Source organism: Miniopterus schreibersii, assembly GCF_964146895.1.
Source record: "Miniopterus schreibersii genome assembly, chromosome: 8".
NCBI classification, from domain to species: Eukaryota; Metazoa; Chordata; class Mammalia; order Chiroptera; family Miniopteridae; genus Miniopterus; species Miniopterus schreibersii.
In genome coordinates this window covers 25,323,695-25,338,000 of record NC_138109.1, presented here as the reverse complement: position 1 = coordinate 25,338,000, position 14,306 = coordinate 25,323,695, and the positions used below count along the sequence as shown (strand labels likewise).

At 41.5% G+C, this 14,306-nt stretch overlaps 1 pseudogene across 1 annotated transcript; it reads left to right on the top strand.

Moving 5' to 3' along the window:
* The first annotated feature begins 12,475 nt into the window (after positions 1-12,475).
* Positions 12,476-12,842, top strand: LOC308560839 (histone H2A type 1-H pseudogene; annotated as a pseudogene). The gene has a single exon. The product of its transcript is annotated as a histone H2A type 1-H pseudogene (transcript).
* The last annotated feature ends 1,464 nt before the right edge of the window (positions 12,843-14,306 follow it).

The following is a 14,306-nucleotide window of genomic DNA, read 5'->3' as shown; positions in this document are numbered from 1 at the left end:
CTCCTTTTCCCAGGACAAACAGGACTCCATGCAGCCCAAGTGGGTGGTCAGTGTGGAAGAATGGCTTCAGAACTCAAGAAGGCCCCCAGCTGAGCCAAGAAGGAGACTTTGGGACTTGGAGACCAACTCCAGCCTGCCAGAATCTGGCTGCAGCCTTGGCTGGATCAGAGAGACCTGGCCTGTGTGACATTTCAGGGTGTCGCCATGGGCCTGAGGAAAAGGGAACTGGGGAGCCCACAGTGCCTGCCTTGAATTTGACCCTAGGTCCATGAAGTATCCTTCAGAACTACAGGGGTTTCAGGAGAAAATGGAAGGACTTGGTAGGTCCCAGGAAAAGCAGTGGGCTTGAGCAAGTCGTACAGCCCACTGCTGAGTGAAAGAGGGGCCCTCTCTCCAAGTCTGTGTGACTGTCACTGTCAGGACTCTCATCTCCAGGGCTGGCCGTTCGGGGAACAGGAATGTCTGGGTGCCATGTTTGTGAGATGAGCAAGTGAAGAAATCTGAAGTATGTTTCTATTGAGACCCCAGTAGGATCAGAGGCTGATAAGCCTGGTGGAAGGTGGGTTACGCCTTTACTTTGGATCTCTTATTAAAGAAGGCAAGATAGTTCTGAATAGAAAAATAGTCATCCCCAACTCCATCACACCAACACCCACTTATAACAAATGTTTGTGACACCCCCTTTACTATTCTGAAATAAATGCATAGGTAATATTACCTACTATATACGTAGCTCCAAATGTTTCAAATGTCAAAAATATCCAAATAAGGTCCCAGCAGTAACAGGAGAGTGACATGATGAGACGATACCTGTGTGTCGGTGTGTAAGTGCTCAGGTGTACCTGCACTGATGCTGTAACGAGGGTCAGATGCTTGTATGTGAATGTGAGGTCCCTGTGAGCAGCATGGCTACAAACGCAGTGTCTGGCATCAAAATAACTCGAGGGGCTTTGCTCTTAGTTTTCCAAAATGTGAGCAGCTATTGGAAAAGTTCTCAGCAAAACTTAGAACTTAAAGGTTCTAAGCAAAAAGGATCTACACATAGTTGTTGCATTCCTGGAGGGGTCATCCTTGAAGGAAGTGGAGTCACTCAGGACACTGGCAGAACCTGGGGGTGGGGAGAGGAGCAGTAAGCCCCAGTTAAGTCTTCAAAAGATGGGAACCAGTATGTAAACAACCCCCCAGGAGGTGTTTAGAAATTTTGTGGGGGCATACTTGGTTGTCCTTGCATTTTGCAGTCAGGGGCCAGGCATGCTGGACGTTGTGCGAATTCAGGACAGTCCTGCACAGTGAAGAGTTGCCCTATATCCTGCCGACTTAGGACCAGCCCACTGGACTGTCAGGCAAGTAAATAACCTGGTTATAATGATCTGAACCAAGACCCTAACTCTGTGTTACATGACAACAAAGTGTGCAGTGCCCTCCACACAGTGTGGTCTTGGGAGTTGTCGCCTCTAAAAGGGTGCAGCAAATGCTAAGGACCCTGCAAATGCTCAAAGGGGAGCCTGATCTGGTCCTGACACATGAACATAGCCGGGGAACTGGCTGTCTGGACAGCCCCACCCTAAATGAGGAGCCAGCTCCTCAACACAGAAAATCAGATTGGGAGTTCTCTCCTGGCCGTCAGGTCCGGATTACAGAAGTGCCAAACGATTTGATTGCAACTGTGGCACTTCCCCAGTGGAGCTTCACTATGGGACCGAGCTCCCCACTGTATGAGAGAGCAATCTGCAGGCACTGTCCTCAGAAGGTAGCTTTGCATATAGCAGTCTCAAGGTTCCCTCCATCACCTACCCTCAGCAGGAGGGCAGCAACTCCAGGAAACAGCTACTCAGGGAAAGACAGAGGAATAGGCTAAGAGGGAGAGATGCAAAAGAACTGGCTGCAAAAGGGAAAGAACGCAAGAAAACCCGTCATGCGATGATGGGGCAATACTGCATTTGAATGAGTAGCACATTTCTTTCTTGTTGGTAACACCTGCTATTCCTCTGGGGTATACCTCCTGAACTCTGAAAACATCTGGTGTGAAGGTCACGGTGTTCTGCCCACCTGACTTCCCCAGATCCTCAGCAGAGCTGTGCTGCCCAGGGCTGGCCAATCAGAAGGCCCCATTCTCTCAGCCGCAGTGATGGGGCCAGGGAAGTCATGTGACCTGAGCTGGAACAATCACCAGTTGTCTGGGCCCTGCAACCCTGCAGATGTTGAGAGAAACAAATGTTTTCTCCCCTGGTGTTGCTAAGCTGAGAATATGTGAATTTGGAACTGTCAGCACCCATCTCCCCTGGCAACATGGAGGACACCCATCTAGAGCTGGAGAGAAGGTCAACACACAGAGGGGAGGAGAGGGAGCCCTGTAGGCTGTGAGCAAGGCTCTGGATCCAGCTGCGCACCATGCTAAAGCTGCCTGCGAACTTCCTATTGGAAAAAGCTCACAGATCCCTCCCCTCTCCCCCCTTTTTTCTGTTGCAGCTAGTTTGAGATGGATTGCAACTGGAAGAGTCCCAACTTCTACAAATAGCAATAATTCATTAATTCATTCATCAAATGTTTGTTGCGTGTTCATCACATACCAGGCATTGTCTCATGTATGCTGGAGCTGTCTTATAGTATAAGAGCAAACAAGTAAATTTGATCCCTACCCTCAGAGAGCTTACCATTCTGTGGGAGAGGCAGAGTAAAACAATTCCACAATCAGTTATTTTATATAATAATTCTAAGAAGTGCTGTGAAGGTATACCTGTGGAATTAAGCTCCACGAGGGCAGGAAACTTCTTCTCTTTTGCTCACTGATGTGTCCCTAAGGTCTAGGACAGTGCCTGGCACAGAGCAGATACTCAATAAATGCTTATTGAAAAAATGAACAGGAGACAGAGGACATAACAGAGAGGAGGTTCGAGAGTCAGAGAGTTTTCCCAGGAAGCAGCATGTAAGCTGAGATCTAAAGAACACAGAGGAGTTGACAGAAGGAGCAGAAAGTGTGAACGTGGGGCTGCTGGAGCAGGCCCACATGAGGGAGGAGTAGGTTAGCATGGCTGGAGCGCAGGGAGCAAGGGGAATGTGGGAGATGTGGGGGCCCTCACCAGGAGCGGCAATGGCCACACTCAAGATCTGGATCATATTTCCAGAGCAGTGAACAAAGCAGCCAGGGGCCTCACCTCGAGGATCTTAAATGGAAGTAGAGAATGAAAAGGGAACGGGGGCTGAGTGAGAGCAGACACGAGTGTGAAGCTTGTTGCATTCAGCCCCATGAGAGATGGTAGAGAGGAGGGCACAGCCAAGAGATATTTATAATCATTACAATCAAATGAATGGAAATAATACTCACATACCCAATAGGAAATGACTTCCTGGGCTGAAAAATGATTGGGTAAGTAAATAAGTCAATGAGTTCCAAGAAAAATTAATAAAACATTCTATACTAGGACATATCCTGGCAATGAAAAAAATTCTTTTTTTCTAAGATGAAGGAAAAACATTACATGGATCCATACATTAAATTGGGTCACAAAGGGGAAAATTTAGGTTGGTTTTAGGTTTTGCCTTAGCATTTCCAAATGCTAGAAGATAGGGAGCAATGGTTATAGTTTTGAGTGAAAAAGATTATGACACAAAACTTCTGTACCCAACAAATTGTCACTTATGTGCAAAAACAACAGAAATATATTCCAGATTTACAGAGAAGGATGTAGAAAATGTACCACTCATGTGTTCTCCTTAAGTAAACAACTTGGAGACACACTTCAGCAGCTCAAGAGATGAATTAAAATTAAGAACTTGAAAATGGGAATATTATAACATAAAAGGTTTGGTTGCAAGCATTAAAACCAACCTAATCTATCATAAGAATTGAACAACAAAAAATCTATTCTTAAAAAATATATGTGATTGAGGCCGGCCGGCCGGGTGTGGCTCAGCAGTTGAACATCAACCTAGGATCCAGGAGACTGCAGTTCAATTCCCGGTCAGGGCACATGCCCAGATTGTGGGTTCGATCCCGAGTAGAGGGCATGCAGGAGGCAGCCTGTCAATGACTCTCATCATTGATGTTTCTCTCTCTCTCTCCCTCTCCCTTCCTCTCTCTGAAATCAATAAAGATATATTTAAATATATATATATATGTGATTGAAATGCAAGTTGAATTTATAAACTCACAGTATATTTTATTTTATTTTTTAATAATTTATCTTTATTGTTGAAAGAATTACAGATGTCGCCCCTTTCCCCCATTGATTCCCCTCCCCCGTGCACTCCCCCAGGCCTTCACCACACTATTGTCTGTGTCCATGGATTATGCATATATGCATATAAATTCTTATGTTACTCTCTCTCCACCCACCCACCCCTGCTTTCCCTCTGAGATTCTTCAGTCCGTTCCATGCTTCTATGTCTCTGGATCTATTTTGTTCATCAGTTTATTTTGTTCATTAGATTCCACCTATGAGTAAGATCATGTGATACTTGTCTCTCTCTGACTGGCTTATTTCACTTAGCATAATACTCTCCAGGTCCCATGATGCTGTCTCAAAGGGTAAGGGATCCTTTTTTTTATGGACATGTTTTAAATGTCCGAGAAGATGCTTGATATAATTTCAGTCTTCTTAAACTTGTAGAGACTTGTTCTGTGGCCTACCATGCTAATGTCCCATGTGTGCTTGAGGAGAATGTATATTCTGCAGCTTTGGGGTGAAATGTTCTGTAAATGTCAATTAAATCCATCTGATCTAGAGTGTCATTTAGAGTCACTGTTTCCTTCTTGATTTTTTGTCTGGAAGACCTATCCAGTAAAATCAGTGGGGTATTAAAGTCCCCTACTATGACTGTATTGCTGTCAATCTCTCCCTTAAAGTCCTCCAGAAGGTTTTGGTTTTTTTTTCCAGCCTTTTTTTCAGTGAGTCTTTTGTTTTGAGGTGGGTCTCTTGTAGACAGCATATATTTGGGTCATATTTTCTTATCCATTCAGCTACCCTTTGTTTATTGATTGGAGCATATAATCCAAGTATATTTAAGGTTATTATTGATAGGTTCTTATCTATTGCCATTTTATTTTTTATGCCCATGTTTCCCTTTCTCTCTGTTTATACTTCTTATTACAGCAGTCCCTTTAACATTTCTCTCAATGCTGGTTTAGTGGTGATAAACTCCTTTAGCCTTTTTTTTTCTGGGAAGCTCTTTCTTTCACCATCTATTTTGAATGATAGCCTTGCTCAATAAGAGTAGTCTTGGTTTCAGATCCTTGCTTTTCATTGCCTTGAATACTTCATACCATTCCCTTTTGGCCCATAGAGTTTCTGATGAGAAATCAGCTCACAGCCTTATGGGAGTTCCTTTGTAGGTAATAGATTGTTTTTCTCTTGCTGCCTTTAAGATTCTGTCTTGCATTTTTGGCATTTTAATTATGATGTGTCTGGGTGTGGGCCTCTTTGGGTTCTTCTTGTTTGGGACTCTCTGTGCCTCCTGAACTTGTGTGACTTTTTCCTTCACCAGGTTAGGGAAGTTTTCTGCCACTATTCAAACAGGTTCTCTAACCCTTGCTTACTTTCTACTTTTTCTGGCACTCTTATGATGCAAATATTGTTATGTTTTATGTTGTCCTACAGCTCCCTTAAGTTGTCCTCCTGTTTTTTAATTGTTTTTTCTTTTTGGTTGTCTGATTGAGTGATTTTTTTCTACCCTGTTTTCTATCTTCTTCTTCTCCTTCTCCTTCTCCTTCTCCTTCTTCTAATATGTCTTTATTGATTTCAGAGAGAGCAAGGGAGAGGGAGAGATAGAAACATCAATGATGAGAGAGTCATTGATCAGCTGCTTCTTGCACGTTCCCCACTGGGGATTGAGCCCATAACCCAGGCATGTGCCCTGACTGGGAACTGAACCTCAATCTCCTGGATCATAAGTCAATGCTCAACCACTGAGCCACGCCTCGCCAGGCTCTACCCTGTCTTTTAATTTGTTGATCTGATCCTCAGCTTCTCCTAATCTGCCGTTTATTCCTTCCAATGTATTTTTATTTCTACTATGTCACTCTTAATTTCCTTCATCGTTTCCATATATTTTCTCATGCTGTTGAGTAGCCTTATGATCAGTATTCTGGCCTCTGTATCTCATAGATTGCTTATCTCCATTGCAAATAGCTCTTCTTCTGGAGAATTCTTTTGTTCTTTCATTTGGGGCTTCTTTTTTTGCATCCCCATTTTGGCTGCCTTTTGGATTTGTTTCTGTGTATTAGGTAGATCTGCAGGACCCCCAGTCCTTTGGATGGTCTCTGGTGCAGGCCAATTGTCAGATGCTGTTTGTGACTTGCCTTGAGTACCCTGTTTGAAGCTTTCTGCACTCCACAGCTTATAGTTCCCTCTGCTGGGGCTCTGTGGGAAAGGACCAAGATGCTCACCAAGGTCTGCTTCTAAGCCCTGGGTCCAGAAGCAAATCAGGCAGAGACTCAAAACACCCAGAGGCTGATTGTTATTCAGTCACTTAATGAACCTCAGGCTGTAGAAACTTCTCAGGGCGGAGTGAGAGGTTTTACAACAGGATGGGGCAATTGCTTCCCCCAGAAAGGCAAAAGCTGCTTGGACGGTAAATGTCTGTCTGAGAAAGATGTCCTCTACCCTAGGAAGGAATGACTCGACACAGGAAGCCAGATGGATGCCCTCTGAGATCTATCCCCAAGCCAGCATCCCTGGATTCACTGCTCTAATCCACTCTGCCCTCCCTCCGCCAGAGCCCAAGATGAGTGACTGCACACAAAACTTTGTGCATTGACCCTTTAAGAGGGTGCCTGCATTTCCAACTGTCTCTCCCTGGCAGACAAAAACCCTGATGCTTTTCACGGCCAGATGCTATGTGGGCACATTTCTCAGTTTTGGTGCTCTGGGCTGGGGAGCCAGCTTGGTGTTTAGACCCCAGAGTCCTCAGTGGGAGCCCCTCACAGCTGAGATATCCCTCTGGACCTTCAGCCCAGCCAGCCCTCTCGTGCCTCTGCATTTCCTACCAGTCTCCATGCAGTCTCTACTTTATGTCCTTGGCTATAAGGGTGCCCTCCAGCTAGTCTTCAGTTGATTATTCAGGATGGCTTTTCTATATTTTAGTTGTAATTCCAGTTTGGTTCTGGGAGAGTGTCAGTGTAGCTTCCACGCGATCCACTGCAATCTGGGAATCTCTCACACGATATTTTAAAAGACTAGAAAATGAGTGAGGAGTAAGGGAAGCAAAGATCCACTAAAATCTTCATTTGACATAAAGTAAAGGAGTTAGAAGATAACTGATTGTTCTTAACTTTCCTAATCAGAGAAATAGAGGCTTAAGAATATATTTGGTAAATATAAAAGTCAATTGCTAGTAAAATTAAAAACAGGATTCCTACCTTTTATTTTTATTTTAAATATATTTTTATTAATTTCAGAGAGAGGAAGGGAGAGGGAGAGAGAGATAGAGACACCAGTGATGAGAGAAAGTCATTGATTGGCTGCCTCCTGCACGCCCCCTGCTGGGGATCAAGCCCACAACCCAGGTAAATGCCCGGACCGGGAATCAAACCTTGATCTCCTGGATCATTGGTGGATGCTCAACCACTGAACCATGTCAGGTGGGCCAGGACTCCTACCTTTTAAATCATGGTAGGTAACAAAAAGAAAACAGAACATTCTCTATGGCAAAAAGCAGGAAGTAAAGGATTCCTAAGTAATAGAGATGCAATATGAAAAAAGGTTTTTAAAAAAATCTGGTGCTAAGATTTCAAGTGATTTCAATAAACAGGGGAAATGAGGGGTGAGGAGTAGATTTCAGGCATTCTAATGATTTTATCTTGTTTTGGGAGATGTTATTAATTTATTTGATTTTTGACATTGATACAAAAATTTATTTCAATATTCAACAAAATCTGTAAGGACACCTGCTAGAAGTATAGAAACAGAATGCAGAACTTCCAGATCACAAAAAGGAACAAAGATATACTATTAAGCCCTCAAAAATCAGGAAGGGAAAATGGAATCAGAAAGCATGATTGATAGAAAATATAGAATAAAATAGTAGGCAAAATTTCAAATACACCAGTAATCACAATAAACCATTAGTTGCAAATGATACAATGGTCTCCCTAGGAAAGAAATGATAATCATCTGTGAAACTATTAAAATCAAGAAAAATGTTCAGGAAGGATGCCAGAAATAAGAGCAACGTATCAAAATCAATATTTTTTCTATTTGTCTGTAGTAATAGATTAACAACTACTACTTCAAAATACCTAGGAATACACTTAAAACAATGTGTGCAAGACAAGGAAATAGCAATCTACCCAATAGAAATATAAGCAAAGGTTATAAACAGTCAGTTCACAGAAAAAGAAAAATGGTCAATAAACATAAAAACATGTTCAATTTCACTAGTAATCAGAGATATGGAAATTGAAACAATATTAATATCAAGAGTGAAAAATGGTTCACTTAATGTTTAGTGATTGTGATGGAGTGGGGAAGCAGATATTCTCATAGGAATAAAAATCAGTAAATCATTTTTGTAGGGCAATTTTGGAATGTTTAAAATTTAAATGTCTTTTGACCCAGCAATTCTGCTTTCAAGAACCTATTCCACAGAAATATCAGCACTCGTGCCAAGATACTCATTGCAGAATTACTTATAATAGTAAAAAAGGAAGGAAACAAATACCTAGAAGTGAGGGAATGATCAATTAAACTACAATATGTCCATGTGTAAGAAAGTACCAAGCAGCTGCCTCTCTTTTGTGCTTAGGTGGATTTAATAATTTCACCTTGAAACAAATCTTCTCCATTCAGGAAGGATAGCCTTAGTGGGATCCACCATTTATGGTAGTGTATGTTAGAGAGACACACCTTGCCCTGAAAAAGTGGCGAAATGAAGCCTTCTGTGGCTTTCATAAAAGCAGGATTTTTACGTATGCCCCTGGTTTGTGGAGGCTTGGACCTTGAGGAGAAGGTAAACTGATTTGTATCAGAAGTCCACAGCTTGAGAAGGAAGAGACAGTGATTGCAGCCCCTCTTCTCTGATATTTGACATTACGCTATTGAATGAGCAGGTGGAGTGCTCAAGTCTTGATGCAGGTCTGCTGGTGGGAAGAACACCGTGGTTTCCAATGGAGACCTCACTGTGAAGGAAGAATCTGAGCTGAAAACAAGTATCTAAGAGATTCTAGGGAAAGCTGTGCCTTTAGGCCCAAGTGCCTCGCCATGGTATTGTTTTGGGGAAACTGTAGTTGAATGGTAGCTCTACGAAGAAAGACCCAGGCCAACAAGGTCACTGCCAGAGTAGAAGAGCATTCACTGATTGTGGTGACCAGGTTCATTAGAAACACCATGTGGTATCAACTGAAGAAATGGAATGTCACATGAAGATAGATAACTACAGTGGCCCGCAAGGCCCGGTGTTACATGGCTCCCCATAGCAATATGACCTTGTCTCCAATAACTGCCCCCTCACTCACTCTGCTTCAGACACATCAGCCTCTTTATTGTTCCCCAAACATGCTAGCATGTTCCTGCTGCATTTTTGCTCTTGATCTTGCCACTGCCTGGAAAGTTCTTTCCTCATATTACCTCACTTCTTACAAGTTTGTTCAAACATCACCTTTTGAGTCAGGTCTTCCATTTTCACCCTTTGAAAAATTGCAAGCTCTTTTCCCTCCCAGATAGCTAGGGCTCCCCATGACCTTTCTCAGTGAAATTTTCTCTACAGTACTTAACACCTTATTTATTTATTTATTTTTAAATATATCCCTACTGACTTCAGAGAGAGGAAGGGAGAGGGAGAGAGAGAGGCAGAAACATCAATGATGAAAGAGTCATTGATCGAGCCCATAACCCGGGCATGTGCCCTGACCAGGAACCGAATCCCGATCACCCGGATCCTAGGTCGACGCTCAACCACTGAGCCACGCCCAGCCGGGCAACACCTTACTTATTTATTTTATTTATTTCTGACCCACCACTTCCTACCTTCCCTAGAATGTAAGCTCCATGAGTCAGGGGTTTTTTATGTTTGGTTCATTGATTCATCCCCATGACCTAGAACAGTGCTTGACACACAGCAAGCACTCTATGAATATTTGATGAAAGAATAAATAGGTACTCATAGAAAAACTCACGTCAACGTTTCTCTCTCTTTCTTCCCCTCTCTCTAAAAATCATACCATTGGGTGAGGATTAAAAAAAGAAAGAAAGAAAAAGAAGTGACTGCTAATGGCTATGGGGTTTCTTTTTTATTTTAAAAAATTTTTGTTAACCCTCACCTGAGGATATTTTTTCCATTGATTTGTTAGAGAGTGGAAAGGAGGGAGGGGGAGAGGGAGAGAGAGAAACATTTATGTGAGAGATGCATCAATTGGTTGCCTCCCCCAGGGATGGAAACTGCAACCCTTCTGTCTTAAGGCCGGTGCTCTAACCACTGAGGTTCACCAGCCAGGGCTATGGGGTTTCTTTTAAAGGTGATGAAAATATCCTGGAATTAGATAATGATGGTAATTGCACTGCCTTGCGAATATACTAAAAAAACACTAATTGTACACTTTAAGAAGGTGAATTTTATGGTATATAAAGTCCATCTCAATTAAAAATAAGCAGATTGGACAAAACAGAATCAAAGATTAGGGAACTTGAAGATAGGTCAATATAAATAATCTAAACGGAAGCACAAGGATAAAAAAAAAAAGGTTGAAAAGAAAGAGAACAGCTTATTAATAACATATGAGATAGCATCAAGAGGTAGCACCCATATAATTGGTGTCCCATAAGAAGAAGATAAATAGAATGGAGCAGAAAACATGTTTGAATTCTATTTGTAGATGTTTTGCCTGAAAATACTCCAAATTTGATTAGAAATACATAGCAAACACAGATCCAGGAAGCTCAGATAAATACAAAGAAAATCACACCTGTACACATCATAGTAAAACTGTTGAAATCAAGTATAACAAAGAAAAATCTTAAAAGCTCCCAGAGAAAAAGATACATTGTATAGAGGAGAACAATGGCAAAGTGTCAGCTGACTCCTCATCAGAAATAATAGGGCCCAGAAGACAATGGAATGACATCTGTAAGTGCTGAAAAAAAGGATTGTCAGCCTAGAATTCAACATCGAGGGAAATAAAGACATTTTCAGATAAGCAAAAGCTGAAAGTAGTCATTGCCTGCAAATTACACAAGAACTACTAAAGGAAGTTCTTCAGGCAGAAAGGAACTGTTATCAGATGGAAAATTGGATCTTTAGGGAGGAACAAAGAGTGCTGGAAAGGGAATATATATATTTAAATATAAAACAACTATTTTTATTTTTAAAAATTCTTTAAAAGTCAATTGTTAACACTAATAATATATTGTGGTGTTCATAAAGCATGCAGAGGTAAAACATAACAATAGCACAAAAGATAGGATGAGGTATAAATGTAATTAGATCATTGTATATTACCTTATATATAATGTGGTATATAAATTCAGCAAAGATTATGGTAAGTTATAGATGAATATTTTAATTCCTAGAGGAAACCACTAAATAATAATATAAAGAGGTAAAGGTTAAAAGCCTATAGAATCCAAAGAAGAGATATACAAATGGCCAATAAGCACACAAACAGATCTCAATATCATTCACCATCAGAAAAATGCAAATCAAAATCACAGTGAGATACCATTTCACACTCACTAGGATTGCTGTAATAGAAAAGACAGATAAAAAGTACTGGCAAAGATGTGGGAAATTGGAATCCTTATACATTGCTGGTGGAATGCAAAATGGGTTACTTTGGAAAACAGTCTGGCAGATCATCAAAAGATTAAACACAGAACTACCATATGACCTAACACTTAAACTCCTAGATATATACCTGAGAGAAATGAAAACATGTTCACACAAAACTTGCACATGAAAGTTTATAGCAGCATCATTCGCTATAGCCAAAAAGTTGAAACAGTTTGGTGTCCATCAACAAATGAATGGATAAATAAAATTCGGTAGATTCATACAATGAAATATTATTTGACAAAAAAATGAAGTACTGATATGTGCTTCAACATGAATGAACCTTGAAAACATTATGCTACATTAAAGAAGCCAGACACAAGACACCACATATTGTATGACTCCATTTATATGAAATGTCCAGAATAGGCAATTCTATAAACACAGAAAGTAGATTGGTGGTTGACTAGGACTGGGAGAAGGCTGGCAGCAGAGGGAAGGGGAACTAAAGGGTATGAGGTGTTTTGAAGGGGTGATAAAATGTTCTAAAATTGGCTCTTGTCTCACCTGCCAACCGCCCCGCCCGGCCCCTACCCAACCCGGAAAAAATTGACTGTGGTGATGTTTGCACAACTCTCTGAATACACTAAAAATTGACTGTGGTGATGTTTGCACAACTCTCTGAATACACTAAAAACCATTGAATTGTATATTATTTTTTAACATAAAAAAAATAGTGAGAGAGCCAAGTCAGAGAGGGGGTTTTCTGTCCATCATGTCCAGACACAGAAAGCAAGGAGGCAAGGCGCAGGCCAAGGCCAAGACACCGTCCTCATGGGCCGCGTGTCCTGCCTGCTCCACAAGGGCAACTGCGCCCTGTTGGGGCCGGTGCGCCCGTGGGCCCGTGTACCTGGCTGTGGTGCTGGAGTATCTGACCGCGGAGATCCTGGAGCTGGAGGGCAACGTGGTCCGTGACAAGAAAACACATCCCATGCCATGTGCAGCTGGCCATCCACAACAGAGAGGAGCTCAACAAACTTCTGGGCAAAGTCACCATATGGCAGGGCTGCATCCTGCCCAACATGCAGCCAGTGCTGCTGCCCAAGAAGACCGAGAGCCACCATAAGGCCAAGGCCAAGTGAACTGGAATATCAGAATCTTCCTCAATCTCAACCAAAGGTTCTTTTCAGAGCCACCACATTTTCACTGAAAGGGCTTGCCTTTTCTGTATTGTAGCAGCTACTTGAAAACGACCTTACTATAGTTCACAGTAAATGTCAGTACATAAATACCCCAGAAACGAGACACTAACCATACATTTGAAAGTTAAAATGTTACCATCAGCGGACACAGATGCTTTGTATCAGGTAATTAAGGCGATCCCTGCAGCAGGCCCTTGGGGTTAAAATTGAATTGTATACTTTAAATAAGTGAATTGTAGGGCACGTGAATTATATATCAGCAAAACTGTATTTTTAAAAAATACCAGTGGAGAAGATAAAAATGAAATACTAAAAATGCGTGATGAATCCAAAAAAAGGCAGAAAAAGAACAAGGGGGAAAAAACATAGGGAATAAATAGCAAACAAATAACAGGATGGTCAACTAAAACCCAACCCTATCTATAATTATATTAACTACAAATGGACTAAAATCTTAATTTAAAGGTGGAAATGGACAGACTTGATTAAAAAAAAAAAAAAAAGGAGGATCCTTTCATTCTTCTTGAACTTTGTTCTGGGATGAACTAAGTTACTTTTAAACAGTTTGATCCTTTCGGATCTTGTTTTTATGATGTGCTATGTAGGTCTGCAGAATGCTCAGGCTAAGGCTAAATATTCCCCACTCTGAGTCATTCTATGCATTGCCTGAGTGCTCTGTCCAATGCCTGGTGAATTTAGAATTTTCCAGTCTGGCCTTGTGTGAGTGCCAGGCATTGTTCCTGCTAATTCTTTTGGGTAGTTCTTTCTCCAGTCTCAGAAAGTTTCTTCACACATCTGTTGACTAGTACTCTGTGGAAAACTGGAGTGGGATCCTCTGTAAATCCTCAAGGTTCTCCCTCTCTGCAGCTCTCCCCTCTTTTGTATTCTGCCCCATAAACTCTAGAGGCCTCGTCTCCAGACTCTCAATTCCATCTTCTCAACTACAGGCACCTGTAGGTTCTGTCAAAGTCCCCCGACTTATGCCATGTCTTAGAAGCTCTCTCAAGGCAGTAAGTTTGGGCAATCTTAGGGCTTACCTCATTTGTTTCTCATCTCTTAGGAATCACTGTGGGATTTTTTGGTTTTATTTTTTTCCTGAAGCCCAGTGTCTTTAAAACTTATTTCATGCATTGTAGCTGTTTTTGTTTGTTGTCTCAGGTGAGAGGGTAAATCTGGTCCCTGTTACTCTATCTTGGCTCGACATGTAAGAAAGCAAAGATATTAATATTAATATTAGAAAAAATAGACTTAAAGATAAGATGTATTATTAGAGATAAAGATGTCATTTTTTAGTGATGAAAGGATCAACTAGTCCAGGCAGCGGGTGCTGAAATCTCCAATGATTGTGGATTTGACTAGTTCTCCCAATAGTCTGTCAACTTTGCTTTAAGTATTTTGAAGCTC